General features: G+C 48.9%; 1 long non-coding RNA gene across 3 annotated transcripts; it reads right to left on the bottom strand.

Annotated features, from left to right (window-relative positions):
• Positions 1–659: 659 nt before the first annotated feature.
• LOC123376676 lies at positions 660–13117 on the bottom strand. 3 transcript variants are annotated; one of them, XR_006581884.1, is made up of 3 exons: positions 13038–13117; positions 2039–2152; positions 660–1695 (listed from the first exon to the last, which is right to left on the bottom strand). It is a non-coding gene; the product is annotated as an uncharacterized LOC123376676 (long non-coding RNA). The 3 variants fall into 3 exon arrangements; XR_006581885.1 differs by lacking the exon at positions 13038–13117 and adding an exon at positions 11736–11785; XR_006581883.1 differs by lacking the exon at positions 13038–13117 and adding an exon at positions 5246–5324.
• Positions 13118–16377: the final 3260 nt, after the last annotated feature.

Raw genomic sequence — 16377 nt, 5'->3', positions numbered from 1 at the left:
TTACAAGCTTTCTAATGACACCATACAAGGGGTATTTAACATTATGTCATATTCAGAAGCATGTTTCCATAAAGCATATGGAGTGCAACATCACACACTTGTCACAGCATAGGTGCAGGCAGCTGGAGCAGCCTCACCCACCCCAGAGATCTCAGCCAAAGTCACACACCCCTATTACCACCACAGAGGGAAACTGAGGCATACACTGTATTCATGCAAAACAGTAAAACTCACATAGGCTCAACAGTAAGACTCACATACAACATAACAAGGGAAAATCCCCACTTCGTCACACCCTCTATCCCTGCTCCTTCTCTGTTATATTTACATTGAGAAAAATGGGGCAGAACCCAGGGCAACGTGGGAATAACTGAGAATGAGACAATCTGTCCTGGTGACTAACAATCACTTTGCAGTGGGAGGAAAAGTATAAACGTGATGCTCCAAATTTCATAGAATCATAGAATATCAGAGTTGGAAGGGTCCTCAGGAGGTCATCTAGTCCAACCCCCTGCTCAAAGCAGGACCAATTCCCAACTAAATCATCCCAGCCAGGGCTTTGTCAAGCCTGACCTTAAAAACCTCTAAGGAAGGAGATTCCACCACCTCCCTAGGTAACCCATTCCAGTGTTTCACCACTCTCTGAAAAAGTTTTTCCTAATATCCAACCTAAACCTCCCCCTCTGCAACTTGAGACCATTACTCCTTGTTCTGTCATTGGGTACCACTGAGAACAGACTACAAAAAGTGATGGAGATTGTGGTGAGGAGATTTGCTACGTTACCCTGGCCACTATATGGGCTATTTTCTTCACTGAAAAAAATAGTTGTGTTTTTACATCAGGATCCCTAACTCAATCTAGCTAACTCCATGGAAGACCCTACCAGGGTCAAGGTCCAGGTAGATTTTAACCTCCATGTACTAAGTAAAGGTCTCTCCTAGCTCCCCCACCTGGGGCTGACACACATTCCTGGAGGGACGCACATTTCCATGACGCAGAACAAAGGAGTTGATGAAAAACACTGTGAGCTTCATCCGAGGAAGGGTGAGCTGCAAAAGGGAAAAGCAGACAACTCACGTGAAGGAGCAGAGACGCCACAAATGCTCCCTTAAAGTTCACTACTTGGGAATTAGCAAAAGGAAAAAAGCAATCTTTTCTGAGACCCAGACGAGATTTTCATGGTGTTTATCTCCCTTGCAGCTTCTCTGGTGATAAATAAGAGAAGAGTCATGATAGAAGAATTTCCCACACTCACAGCATTTATAGGGTTTCTCCCGTGTGGCTCCTCTGATGGCTTAAAAGGCATGAGTGCTCGGTGAAGATTTTCCCACACTCGCAGCACTCATGAGGTCTCACTCTGGCATGGATTCTCTGATGACGTGAGCGCCTCCTGAACTTTTTCCCATACTCAAAGCCCGTGTTATTTCTCTCTCCCGTCAGGATTCTCTGCTGAGCCGTGGCTTCCTTGAGGCCTTTGTGAGTTCCCCAATAATTAACAGATATTCCAACTTTTTGTTCTGGCTCGTTTCCCTGCCGTTTCTCTGGCCTGTGCTGCCCCTGAGAACCTTTTCCCTGCTCACAACTCCTGGACACACTCCCTTTGCATCTTTGCAACAATGCCCCACGTGCTTTCACTTGCTCCTCTTCCTGATGAGGCTTCTGCTCCATGGTCTCTCTGACCATCCCCTCACCTGCTGGGATAGAGAAAGAAAAACCTCAGAAACCAGAAGGGAAAAATGGGGGGATAAAACAAGAGAATAGCTGGAGATAGAGAAAAACCAGGGACTGAATTTCCCCAAAAGTGAGAGAGGAGGGGATAAATTCTACATCCAGTTCCCACCCAAACACTCAGGGAGAAGGGACTTTGGGGAGGGAACGAATGCTAGGAGTTAGGATGGGTAGGAAACCATGAACAGTATCTGCTCTGAGGATATGACACCTACTGAGGACCACCCTGAATCCAGAGACCTCACAAGGTCTTTGCTGGGAATCCCAGCTGTTTCCTTCAACAGCTGAGTAGGTTTAATGATCCCTCACCCATGCAACTGCCTCTCAGGATCTCTCTTTCCTCTGAGCCCTGGAGATCTGGGGCCCACGGCTCTTCCCCTCATTCCAGCTGGGAGATGACATCGGGTTTGGAAACTGAAAACCCTGTTCAGAGGAAAGACGACCAGTGAGATCAGGTAACACGCAAAATAAGAACTTACTCAATTTGTGCAGTAACAATGGTTCTCTGAGATGTGTCTCCCTATGGGTGCTCCACTGTAGGTGCTAGCACATTAAAAATAGCTGTGTAGATCGGTCGCTTTCCACACTACTGTACCCCTTTCAGAAGCCTGATTTGTCTTGCGTACCTCCAAGTTACACCTCATTTAAAATTACTTGCTTATAAAATCAGACAAAAATACAAAAGTGTCACCGCACACGATGAATTGCTGACTTACTCATTTTTTACCATATCATTATAAAATAAATAATTGGAATATAAATATTGTACTTACATTTTAATGTATATCATATAGATCAGTATAAACAAGTCATTGTATGAAATTTTACTCTGTACTGACTTGGCTAGTGATTTTTCCATAGCAACTCTGGAAGACCTCTGCGTACCCCAGGGGTACATATACTGCTGGTGTAGACGCTGCAGCTCAGGCTTAAGAGACTGAGCTCCAGCCCAATCTGCAACACATTCTCAGTTACATACAGCCCGCCAAGGCCAGTCTGGGGACCCAGGCTGGGAGGGTCTCTCTCAGAGGCAGCACAGACATCACAAAGTGCAATACAGTTGTGTTCTCACATTCTGCTTCCCTTGGACCCAGTCATTACACATTCATATGTGGACAGTTTTTGACCATGTTTCACTCCTTCGCACCCAGTGACTAACAAAGCACATTGAGAGGGAAGCTGACCCATGCATATTTTTCATTAAAGACACTACTAAAGACAGACCCCATTCTCCAGAGGGAGACAACGTCAAAGTGAAGGGCTAGGATCATGAATCATAAAATCACAGAAACATATGGGGTAAAAGGACCTCGAGATGTCAGCTAGTCCATCCTCCAGCCCTGAGGCAGGACCCAGTATACACAGACCATCTGTCTAACCTCTTCTTAAAAACCTCCAGCGACCAGGATTCCACAACCTCTCTTGGGAACGTATTCCTGTACTTATCTATACGCACAGCTGGAAAGTTTTTCCTAAGATCCAACCTAAACATCCCATGCTGCAGAACAAGCCAGTTACTACTTCTCCCTACCCTAACCCTAAGCAAGAGAGGATAAGGCAGGGGCGGGCACAGTTTTTGGCCTGAGGGCCACATCAGGTTTCCAAAATTGTATGGAGGGCCGGTTAGGGGAGGCTATGCCCTCCCTGCTTCTCGCCCCCTGACGGCCCTCACGGGACTCTTACCGCATCCAACACCCCCGTTCCCTGATGGCACCCCCCGGGACTCATCCCCCTTCCACCACCCCCTGCTCCCTGACCACCCAGGACCCTCTGCCCCTGACTACCCCCCACCATATATGAATGTATATATGACATAACTGGAATATGTTTTATGCTACATATTCCAGTTAACATATCTACGTGAAGGTTATGATCTACTGAATCTATTAATCCTATTTGTATGCACATATCATTTTTGTATTCAAAGTTATGAATATTGGCTGTATACTCAGGGCCAGTGCAATCCATTAGGTGACCTAGGCAGTCGCCTAGGGCACTAGCATTTGGGGGGGGCGACATTTTGGCTCCTTCAGCGGCGACTGGATCTTCGGCCGCCCTGGTCGTCATCGGCATTTAGGCGGAGGGAGCTAGGACAGAGGAGTGTGGGGAGGGCCGCCTGCAGCAAGTAAGGAGGGGCACAGCACACAGGGGAACCGCTCCCTGCTCAAGCTCACCTCTGCTTCACCTCCTCCCCTGAGCACGCCACCCTGCTCTGCTTCTCTCCCTCCCAGGCTTCTGGTGCCAAACAGCTGATTGGCGCCACAAGCCTGGGAGGCGGAAGAAGTGGAGCAGCGATGGTGTGCTCGGGGAGGAGGCAGAGCAGAGGTGAGCTGGGGCAGGGAGCTGCTGCAGGGCTCCCCGAGCCAGGGGGAGCTGCCGTGGGGGGGGCACCTCAAGGTGGGGGGGGGAGCTGCCACAGGGGGGCACCTTAGGGCAGAGGCGGGGAGGCAGAGAGCTGCCACAGGGCTTGGGGGCAGGCACAAGGTGGAAGTTTCGCCTACGGCATGAAACAACCTTGCACCCGCTCTGTGTATACTTGTCTGATTCTTAGTAGGTTTTAGTGAAGCAGTTGGTTGGCTTCGTGAGAAAAGACTATTCTCAGCACGTGCTCAGTCAAGAAGCCCTTACGCCAACAATGAATTTAGAGACATCAGTCCACATCTGACCTTTCCCAGGAGTGTGGCTTGGCTGGTAATGAACTCAGTCATGCATGGACATGTGACTTGCCCAGGGGACTCCAAAACTCCATTTTGTAGCTGGACTTTGCATAGGAGAGAGGAGGGGGTCTCCACCCACAAGAGAAAGTCTATTTAAACCCCTGGGAGTCCCCTCCATTTTGTCTTCAGCTGGCTAAAGAGAGAGCCTCCCCACCCCCAAAGATACCTGAAAGAAACTGGAACAAAGGACAGTAACTACAGGGGGTGTGAGTGACTGCTGCACCCAAACTAGGAGACGAGTCTGTAAAAGGAAGCTTACGGGGCAAGGTTTTTATCTGTATTCAATTTCTTAGACATAGATTTGCATGTTTTATTTTATTTTGCTTGGTAATTCACTTTGGGTTAATTAATGAGTAAACGGTGATTTTATTAAATAAATCCTACTTTCTGTAAGTGGTTCCAGGAAGTAACCGACAGAACAAAGTATGTATTAATACTTGGGGGGGGGGAAGAGCTGTGCATCTCTCTCTATCAGTGTTACCCTGTATAAAGCTTAAACTTATAGATTGGTCCAGGGGCAGCTCTAGGATTTCCACCACCCCAAGCAGGGCGGCACACCACGGGGGGCGCTCTGGCGGTTGCCGGTCCCACGGCTGCGGTGAACCTCCCGCAGACGTGCCTGCAGATGCTCCACTGAAGCCGCGAGACCAGCGGACCCTCTGCAGGCACACCTGCGGGAGGTCCACCGGAGTCGCCTGCCACCCTCCCACGGGGACGCTGCCCCAAGCACATGCTTGGCGCGCTGGTGTCTGGAGCCAGCCCTGGATTGGTCACCCTCTGTAAAACGGATAATCCCTACCTGAGCTGGCTCCATGGCAGCCATTTCCCTTCCCTGCTCCCTGGAAAGGTGGGATGTGACACTGCAGCCTGTCAGGGCAAGAAGGGGAAGTGTGAGAGCACGACAGTCACATCCCATCACAGTTCCCCCCGGCTCTTTCTTCGTAGATGGATGTTCTCAACTCTGTGTTTGTTTGAATTCCTTTTCTGACAGGTGTCTCGGTAGTTAGTCACATGTCCCCCCCCCCATTACTAATTGTGTTTTGAATATTTCTGTTGTTTGCATGACAAAGTGTCCAATGAGCTCTTGGAATGCGTTGGGCACACTTGTTTGCTTCAGAAGATGGAAGTAGTAACCAGGAGGATTTTAACCAGACACCAGGCATTTTAGGTGTGAAGGAAAATTTGGTAGGCGTCAATGTTGGTCAAGCTACTAGGCGCAAAGCATTGGCCAAGCTTCTTTTGTTTATGAAGAGCCAAATGAAAAGTCCCCAAAACCAAACAATGGCTTTCTATGTATAGGGGGCAGGAGAAGGTGAAGTGGAAAGTCCCCAAACAGAACAATTTGCAATAGCCAAGCTTAAGACATATATAACCACAATAGAAGCATTAGAAAAGTCAAACCGCAAAAGGACCAGACTGAGAACAACAACAACAGGAAGGGCCAAATAAGGGAGATGATTGTTCTTTTTGCTTTTGACCTGTATTGATTTTGCCATGTATTCCAAACAAGGTAACTGATGCGGAAGTATGTGTAATTTCTCTGTGGTTTTAAGCTTTAAAAAGCTGTGTGTTCCTTGAATCGGGGGGGCAGCTCCAAATAGCTGTCACCCTTTGCATGCTCATAATCAATAACGGTGCCTCAGGCTAATCTGATTCCAAAGACAACACGTGGATCATTTTTCCACATCATAGGGTTGATTCTAACAGGCAGGAGTTAGGAAGCGGAAGGTGGAAAGCAATATGGGCAAAAGTGTTCATGAAATGATGATTTTGTGATTCTAAGAGAAGGAAGGTGTTAAAGCAGGAAAATAAGGACAACGGACTTCAGAAAGGCAGGTGATATCAGATGCCCAGCTGGGAAGCAAGAGAGCTCTGGGCTGGAGAAAGAGAGAGCAGGCAGAGCCCACCTGGATGCAGGGAAGACTGGGAGGTGCTGTGCTGAGGGAGGCCAGGCCTGAGGGCCCTGAGACTTTCCTACGCTGTGTTCAGATGCTCAATAAACCCTCCTGTTTTACACTGGCTGAGAGTCACTCTGGTCTAGAGAACAGGTTGCATCATTTCCTCTGGGACTAGAGGCCCCGGAGGGTCCAGAGCAAGTGGATTCGCTGATGGGGCCCATGGCGAGAGACAGGTGTGCTAAGGCTCAGAGAGGTGCGGTTCCAGGAGGTGGAGGCGCTTAACCCCCGAGAGAGGGGAACCGCAAGAAGGGCTGCATCACTGAAGGGGGTTCCCCCAGGGGCCACACAATCTGTGAGTCCCTGACACCTGGGACTTCTCGTAACTTGCCACTGGAAGGAAAGGGTGTGTGTGTCAAGTATGGAAAACCAAAGATTCCCGCTTTATGTAAATCCTATTTAAGGGTGGGGAGGAAAGCAAACGAGATGACTCCTCTCCATGGCGTGTGTGCTCAACAACAAAGACTGCTAAAGCCACCTGTAGGTAAGGACAGCGGGGACTCCAGACTGAGACAGGGGTCCAGTCTGAAAAGAAATATAACTGGAACTCTGAACCACAGAAATTTTGCAACCTGCCTCAAATAACTTTCAGAGTAAGAAATTACATTGTTTCACCTGCTTCACAGTGGTAACCGTGTTAGTCTGTATCAGCAAAAACACCAAAGAGTACTTGTGGCACCTTAGAGACTAACAATTTTTTTTTAATTGTGTAACCTGTTTTTTAAGTATATTAAGCTTAGCTTGTGTATTTTGCTTTATTTGGTTAGTAATCTGCTTTGTTCTGTCTGTTATCTCCTATAACTACAGAAGGTGAATTTTAAGTGAATAAAGTGGGTTATATTATAAACCAGAAATAAGTTTAGTATGTAATTTCTAACTGGGGGGGGGGGCAGAAGTTGTGCATATCTCCCTCCATGGTGAGGGAGGAGGTGAATTTCATAAAACCTTTGGGTCTGTCCCCCTTACAGGGAGCGGGCACCAGAGTGCTGGGGCAGGACCCTAAGGCTGAATCTTTCCAGAGTGGATCTGTCTCTCTGTGCAGCTGGGCATGGCCCTGCCCATGTGCTTGGCTGGAAGAGGCTTGCGAGCCTAACCCGGCCAGATAAAGGGCACCCAGACTGGCAGAACAGGCTGCCTCAGTGGCAACCCAGCACATCAGGCAACACCCCAAAGGGCCCAAACCCATCTCAGCGATGTCCCATGGGAATAAAATTCTAAGGAGAGCTGGCACTTTCTCAGACCACTACTAAAGGAGCAACAGCAAACGATCACAATGCAAAGGAAAGACAGAAAGAATAGGAAACTGCCAATAGGCGCTCTTTAATGACCAGACAATAAAAAGGATTCCTACAAAATCTGAATCATGGACAAATTGCTATGCGTGAGTACAAAAGAACAGCACAAGCATAGAATCATAGGACTGGAAGGGACCTCACAAGGTCATCTAGTCCAGTCCCCTGCACTCATGGCAGGACTAAGGCCTTGGCTACACTGGCACTTTACAGTGCTGCAACTTTCTCACTCAGGGGTGTGAAAAAACACCTCCCTGAGCGCAGCAAGTTACAGCGCTGCAAAGCACCAGTGTGAACACTGCCCCAGTGCTGGGAACGCAGCTCCCAGCGCTGTAAGCTAATCCCCACGGGGAGGTGGAGTACCTGCAGTGCTGGGAGAGCTCTCTCCCAGCGCTGGCGCCGCGACCACACTCGCACTTCAAAGCGCTGCCGCGGGAGCGCTCCCGCGGCACCGCTGTACAGCTGCAAGTGTAGCCATACCCTAAATATTATCTACACCATCCCTGGCAGGTGTCTTATCCAACCTGCTCTTAAAAATCTCCACTGATTGTCTGGGGAGGTTGTGAAATATCAATTTATTCCAGTGCTTAACCCCCTGACAGAAAGTTTTTCCTGATGTCCAACTCAAACCACTATTGCTGCAATTTAAGCCCATTGCCTCTTGTCCTAGCCTCAGAGGTTAATATGAATGATTTTTCTCTCTCCTCATTATAACAACCTTTTATGTACTTGAAAACTGTTATCATGTTCCGTCTCAGTCTTCTCTTCGCCAGATTAAACAAACCCAAGTTTTTCAATCTTCCCTCATAGGTCATGTTTGCTAGACTTTTCATCATTTTTGTTGCTCTTCTCTGAACTTTCTCCGAACCTTTCCTGAAATGTGGCACCCAGAATTGGACATAATACTCCAGCTGAGGCCTAATCATCACAGACTAGAGTGGAAGAATTACTTCCAAAACACTTGCAATCCCTCCCAACTTGGTATCGTCCACAAACTTTTTAAGTGTACTCTCCATGCCATTATTTAAATCATTGATGAAGATATTGAACAGAACCAGACCCAGAACTGATCCTGGTGGGACCCGACACGATATGCCCTTCCAGCTTGCCTGTGAACCACTCGAAACTACTCTCTAGGAACAGTTTTCCAACCAGTTATGCACCCACCTAATGGTAGTTCCGTCTCAATTGTATTTCTCTGAGAAGGTCATGCAAGACAGTATCAAAAGCCTTACTGAAGTCAAGATATACACTTCCCCTCTATCCACAAGCTTGTTATCCTGACAGGAAAAAAAACATTAGGATGGTTGGAAATGATTTGTTCTTGACAAATCCATGCTGACTGTTATTTTTCACTTTAATATCTGTTGCTAACTGATTATTTGTTCCATTATTTTTCAGGGGAATTTAAATAAGCTGATTGGTCTGTAATTCCCCAGGTTGTCCTTACTCCCCTTTCTATAGATGGGCACTATATTTGCCCTTTTCCAGTCCTCTGGAATATCTCCTATATTCCTTGACTTTTTGAAGATAATCACTAATGGCTCAGAGATCTCCTCAGTCAGCTCCTTCAGCATTCTAGGGTGCATTTCATCAGGCCCTGCTGTCTTGAAGACATCTAACCTACGTCATTTTTAACTTGTTCTTTCCCTATTTTAACCTCTGACCCTACCTCATTTTCACTGGCATTCATTAAGTTAGATGTCCAATTGCTGCTAAACTTTTTGGTGACAACGGAAACAAAAGGCATTTAGCACTTCTGCCATTTCCACATTTTCTGTTATTGTCGCCCCCCCCCCCCACTGAGTACCGTCAGAATGTGGGGACAAAATCACAAAGATTAACTCACAAAAGAAGTTACCCCTAGCAAGGGACAGGGAAGGCAATAAGTAGGGTACTGCTTAAATCACAGGGGGGAGGGGGAATCGTACCATTTTCAAACGTTGGTCATGGCATAAATAGTGAACTTTGCGGATGAGTTATACACCTGCAAAATTTGCTAATGATGTAGTAAGTAACCCAAAAAAAGTGTGATTTCTCCACAGCGTTTCTCACACTAGGGGCCCAGACCCAATAGGGGGTTGCAAGCCCACCAGGGGTTCGCGGTATTGCCACCCTTACTCCTGAGGTGATGCTGGCAGCGGCGCTGCCTGGAGCTGGGTCGCGAGAGAGCGGTGGATGCTGGCCGGTGCCCAGCTCTGAAGGCAGAGAAGTAGGAGTGGCTTAGTATTGCCACCTTTACCTCTGTTCTGTGGTGGCGCTGCCTTCAGAGCGAGGCATCCAGCCGGCAGCTGCCACTCGCCACTCTGCCTTCAGAGCCGGGCAGCCGGAGACCCGATTTCACGGTCTGTGACGCAAATTTCCACCCTCATTTTTCTGCCCCATTTTTCTACTCCCCAGCCCCGCTTTGTGCCCTTGGTGGCTGCCCCACTCACCCCACCCGTGTTATGGCCCTGTAGCTGCACCCAATTGTCTGGTTACCAAAACAATTCACAGGCATCATGTAATAGTTGAGTGTTTATATTATGCCAGCAGATTTTTCTTAAACAAATAGGTCTGCTGTGGCTTTTCCAAATTACAGCAATTAATAAAGGTCCATTATTACTCTTCTGCAATTTCCAAGCCTTCTTTGCAACTCAGCTGCAATTATTTGAAGATCATCCCGCAGTTCAGATAGGGTCTTAATTATTATTAACCAAGAGAAGGAAAAAACAGAAACCACAATAGGGAAAGAACAGGTTAAAAATATGTAGATACATTATATATATTATTGTCAGCCATGAAATTCATTTTAAGGTGCCCAAAGAATCAGCTGAAGCAATCTGGGAACCATTAGCAATTATCTTTCAGAATGCCTGGAGAATGGTGAAGACTGGAGAAGGGAAAACAGAGTACCCATCTTTTAAAAGGGGAACAAAGAGGACTGAGGAATAAAGTCAAGCCTTCCTTAGATACCTGGAATGAACAAATTATTATACAATCAATTTGTAGGCACCTAGAGGACAGTAAGGTGATAAGTTAGATCCAGACTGGATTTCTAAAAACAAATAATGCCAATTCAATCTCATTTCCTGCTTTCACAGGGGTACTGGATTTACAGTTCCAGGGGACACTGTAAACAGGACATATCTTGATTTTAGTTTGGCTTTTGACACAGGCCCCCATGACATTCTCACAGTGAACTAGGGAAATGTGGTGCACATAAAAGTGCTACAAAATGGGTGACAATGTTGTTGGAAGGCTGCACTCAGACAGTAACCATTAGCGGTTCACTGTCCAATGGGAGGATGTATACAATGGGGTGCCCGGGGGCCAGTCCTGGATCTGATATAGTCAATATTTTCACTCATTACTTGGCTAACGGACTGGAGAGCATGCTGTCTAAATATGCAGATACCAGCAGCTGCGAGGGGCTGCAAGCGCGTTGAAGGACAGGATTAGAATTCAAGGTAACATTTACAAACCGGAGAAGTGGGCTGAATGAACAAGATGAAATTCAATAAAGACAAGCGCAAAGTACTAGACTTAGGGAAGGAAAACCAAACACACCACTACAAAGTGGACACTAGCTGGTTAGGGGGCAGTACTACTGAAAATGGTCAGGAGCTATAGTGGATCACAAATTGAATCTGAGTCAATTGTGAAAAAAACTAATTAAGCACTGGACTAGATTAGCAAGAGAGGCAGTGGAATCCCCATCACTGGGGGTTTTTAAGGACGGGTCAGACAAACACCTCAGTGCCGGGGGCGGACTAGCTGCCCTCTCACGGTACATTCCAGCCCTACAGTTCTACGACTCTATGTGGGGGAAATGCTTGGCCACTTTATTACAGCACTGCCCGGCCCCTCCCACAAGCACTAAACCACCGAGACATTTTGAAACCCTCTCAGTAACAAAGTCTGGGAACCAGATGGGAGAGAAGCGCAGAAGAAAAGGAGTGACCCTGGGGGATTCCCCGACACTGCCCCCAGGGCAGCGCACTCCCACAGCAGGGGGAACAGGGAGAGTCAGGAACTGGCTTTTCCTCTTTCTGCACCTCACCTTGCTCACAGGAAAGTGAATCTGCCGTTATTTGGTATCATGGACCTGTGGATCCTCCCCTTAGGCTCAGGGGAGGTCCTTGAGCAGTGGGCGGGATCTGCCCACCAACTTCCTGGATACCAACAGAAAGATGCTGTAGTACAGGGGTCTCAAACTCAAATGACCCCGAGGGCCGCATGAGGACTAGTGCATTGGCCCGAGGGCCGCATCACTGACACGCCCCCTTGCTGCCCCTGGCCCCACCCCCAATCCACCCCTTCCATGAGGCCCCGCCCCTGTCCTGTCTCTTCTCCACCTCCTCCCCTAAGCGCGCGGCTCCCCGCTCCTCCCCCCTCCCTCCTGGAAAGTGCTAAGCGCCACCAACAGCTGTTTGGTGGCTTGGAGGCGGGGCACTTAGGCGGCGGGTCCCGGAACAGAAAGGGCCCCCCACCGCCGAAGACCGGGCTGCGCTTCGGCGGCGGGTCCCTCTTTTCCCCACCCCGGCCGGTCCCGCTTCCCATCCCGGCCCCAGCCGGTCCCGCTTCCCTCCCCCACCCCCCAGCCCGGCTCGGCCCCGGCGGGTCTCGCTTCCCTTCCCCACCCCCAGCCCGGCCCGGCGAGTCTCGCTTCCCTTCCCCCCCCCGGCCCGGCCCAGCCCGGCCCCGGCGGGTCTCGCTTCCCTTCCCCACCCCCGGCCCGGCCCGGCCCCGGCGGGTCTCGCTTCCCTTCCCCACCCCCGGCCCGGCCCGGCCCGGCGGGTCTCGCTTCCCTTCCCCCCCCCACGGCCCGGCCCCGGCGGGTCCCGCTTCCCACCCAGGCCCCGGCCCGGCCCCGGCGGCTCCCGCTTCCCCGCCCCCCCCTTACCCGAGCGCGTCTCCGGCGAGGCCTGAGCTTCGTCCCGCTCAGAGCCGCGTGGTGAGGGGGCGGGGCTGGGAGCTCCACGCCGAGCGCAGCGCTCAGCCCAGAGCTCCCAGCCCCGCCCCCTCCCCACGCGGCTCGGATCGGGGCGGGGCTCAGGCGCTCGGACGGAGACTCGGCGCTCTATGCGCCGAGGCTCCAGGAGAGGGGCGGAGGCGGGAGCCTCCGCTTTTCTCTTGGGGGCCCCTGCGGAGCCCGGGGCCCGGGGCAAATTGCCCCCTTTGCCCCCCCCTCTGGGCGGCCCTGGGGAGCTCCGCGGGCCGCAGGGAAGAGCTCCGCGGGCCGCATGCAGCCCGCGGGCCGCATGTTTGAGACCCCTGGCCTAGAGTCTCTGACTCAGAAATTGGTGTGGACAGAGCCTTGGGATGTCCTATGGGGCTAATTGCAACTGGAGGAAATCCTCACCTTGGCTGGGCACAGAGGAAGCTTTACTCACGGTCACTCCCCAGCTGTGATCCCACTGCGGGAGCAGCAGCTGCTCAGCCTGCGCTCCAAGACCACAATCGGGGCAGCAGCATCTGAACCAGAAAGCTCAACCCCAAAATCCTGAGGCAGAGACAGAGAGAAATTGAGTAACTTTCCCTCCTTTAGCAACAACTGAAACCCCCTCCCCACAGGGACACACCCTGATCTTATCTATGTCCCATGTTAATTTTGAGTCACTCCCTGTTCTGTCTTGCAGTGACTCCAGGGCTTGGCTACACTTACAAATTTGCAGCGCTGCAGCAGGGTGTGAAAACACACCCTCTGCAGCGCTGCAAATTGCGGCGCTGCAAAGCGCCAGTGTAGTCAAAGCCCCAGCGCTGGGAGCCACGCTCCCAGCGCTGTCCGTTATTCCCCACAGGGAAGTGGAGTACGGACAGCGCTGGGAGAGTTTTCTCCCAGCGCTGGCGCTTTGATTACACTTAGCGCTTCAAAGCGCTGCCGCGGCAGCGCTTTGAAATGCAAGTGTAGCCAAAGCCCCAGATTAACACATGTCTCAGCGTGCAGCTCTAAGGATTAATCTGCTTGTTTGCATAGATATAAGAAAAGATATGAGTTTAAGTATTTGATGTATTGTAATATTTTTAATATAAATCTATAAACCTAAGTTTGGCTGTAATGCAAGAGACCTACAGGCTAAAACCCTGTCTGTTAAGCTAAGGCAAAGTCAGCATATGTATATTGTGACCCTTTACATTCCTAGGAAAAGATGACCTATCTAGATGTCTAGAGACCTTTTACCTACATCAATAAACAGTGAAGGATGGCAAAGGGGATTTTTCAAAGTTTTACCCACAGACTTAATAAGTACACCACAAGTCCATACATACCCATCATCAATACGCACATGCATACTAGTATATGGGGTAAGTGTACCCTAACATTTCTGGGGGGAAGCTATTTTATATGACACAAGTGCCGGAAATCCTCCCTCTTATTCCCAAGAACAAGGAAAGGATAAACAAATCCAGGAGTTGCTCAAACTCCTGGCTAGCAAATAGGTATCAGCGGCCTCTGTGGCTGGAACTGAAGGCGACCCCAGGATGTTTTTAAATGCACGAGTGGGGGCCGACAGTGCAACATGTTAATAGACACAGCAGCCTCAGTATCAATAACCAGCCAAGATCTTCCCCTGACCTGTAGAACCATATGGATTGAAGGGGTGGAAGGTGGAAAATTAAAAGCAACCCTTAGCCAGGCAGTAGAAATTGACTGTGACCATATCTTCAAATTCTGTCAAATGGGGCGTTTGCCCTGAGCAGGGAGACACAATGTGCAGCATAGATCTCCTTAAGGAGCTCGTGGGAGTAACCAACCCCAGAGCTAGCTGCACTGAATGGGCCAAAGGGTCCAAACAGGAAAAATCATCTAAAAATATAGCCATGATTGCCAGTAATAGGTAATAATACCGGGGGGGGGGAGGAGTCTAGTAGAAACCCCGTGTTCCCTTCACCCTGAGGTGTGGGCAACAGATAAACAAGAGTGTGGGCTAGTAAACATGAAGCCTCTGTCTGTAGAAGGACCAACTCACAACGCCCACAGGCAGGATCCTATTAAACCCAAAGTCTTAGAGGCAGTTTAGTGACTATATATTTATGTAGAATCTAGAGGGGTAATTTAAAAAAAAACCCTCCACAACTAACTCCCCAGTTTGGCCCATCAGGAAGCCAGACGGGACCTGGAGGTTAACTATAGACTACACCCACCTTAACCGGGTGACTCCCAAGGCACATTCTATTGTGGCAAGCCCTGCCACTATTCTGAATTTGCTAACCCCAGGACACTCAGTATTCTCAGTCCTGGATGTAGCTAATGGATTTTGGAGTATTCCCCTTGCAAAGGAGAGTCAGGAGAAATTTGCATTTACAGTAGGAGACCAGCAGTACACTTGGACCCCAGTACCTCAGGGGTTCCATAATTCTCCCTCCATCTTCCACAGGGCAATGGCAGAAGTAATAGCACAGAGTGCCTTTGGAAGGGGATACTGTGATAGCAAATTATTTACATACTGTAGTAATTGCCAGTTCAAATAAAAAGGACCATTTAAAAACCCTAGACAGACTGTTTATATATATTTTTGCATGGCAAGACTTAAATTAAGCCCGAAGAAAGCTCAATTGCAATTGCAGAAGGTTTTATACCTAGGGCATAACATCTCCAAGGGAGAGAAGGCACTCACAGTAGACAAAAAGCAGGCAATTTTAGAGTTAAAGAAACCACGGACAGTTAAGGAAGTCTGGAAGGTCGTGGGACGCCTTAATTTCTGTAGAACCTATATACCAGAGCACTCAAGAGATGGTGGAACCATTTCAAAACCTCACTAGAGGGGGAAAGCCTGCAAATGAGTTAGTAATATGGGGCACACAACAAGAGGAGGCATTTATAAAAATAAAACAGGCTTTAGCCTCCGCCCCCAGCCTGGGCTTACCCGATCATGGGAAAGCCGTTCCACCTTTACTGCAGCCACAGCCGGACCCAGTACTCAGCTGTGCTAAGCCAGCTTCAGGGAGCATACTTACCTACCTTAAAACCCCTGTATCCCAGGGATTACCAGAGTTCATAGCAGCTCCCTGAGCTGTGAAAGCTTGTGAATCATACACTGTCACAGGGAAATTCGTGCTCCATACACCCCATACACTCACTGATCTCCTTAACAGATGCCCAGAGGAGTCAGTGGGAATCAACATTATGTTTGCAAAACCCTAACTTCTCCAAAGTAAAAAACAAAAAAAGACATGTAGCCAAATGTCTGAACATAAAGGGAGAGGTACACGCATGTCTTATATAGAAGAGGAAGTGTTGGGAAGAATTAAAAAAAAGCCATTAAAAATGCAAATATAGCTTTGTATGTAAATAAATCAAGAGAGCATAAAATTGGAGTGCCACATACAGAATGGGCAGTGGTACTCGGTGATGGGAAAGTGATAGCCTTGCTTCTTGGGCTGACTTTGATCCTTCCATCTGACCTGAAGCTAACAGCCCTCACTGAACGTTTGAGAGCGGGGGGAAAGCAAGAAGCTCACTGTATACACAGACAGCAGATATGCATTTGGAGTGGTGCGTGACTACATAGACGTGTGGTCACATAGGGGTTTTATAACAACAACTGGCAAGCAAATTAATAATGTGAAAGCAATTCAAGGCCTAACAGAAGCTGCCAAACTACCATCAGAACTAGCAGTAGTAAAAATAAAAGCACACAATTAAATCTCAAGTAAAAAACAAACAAAAAAAATTATTGGGGAAATAAACGTTCCAAAAA

This window comes from Mauremys mutica, chromosome 8 (assembly GCF_020497125.1).
Source record: "Mauremys mutica isolate MM-2020 ecotype Southern chromosome 8, ASM2049712v1, whole genome shotgun sequence".
Lineage (NCBI taxonomy): Eukaryota > Metazoa > Chordata > Testudines > Geoemydidae > Mauremys > Mauremys mutica.
The sequence above is the reverse complement of the archived record's forward strand: the minus strand, read 5'-3'. Positions and strand labels throughout refer to the sequence as shown.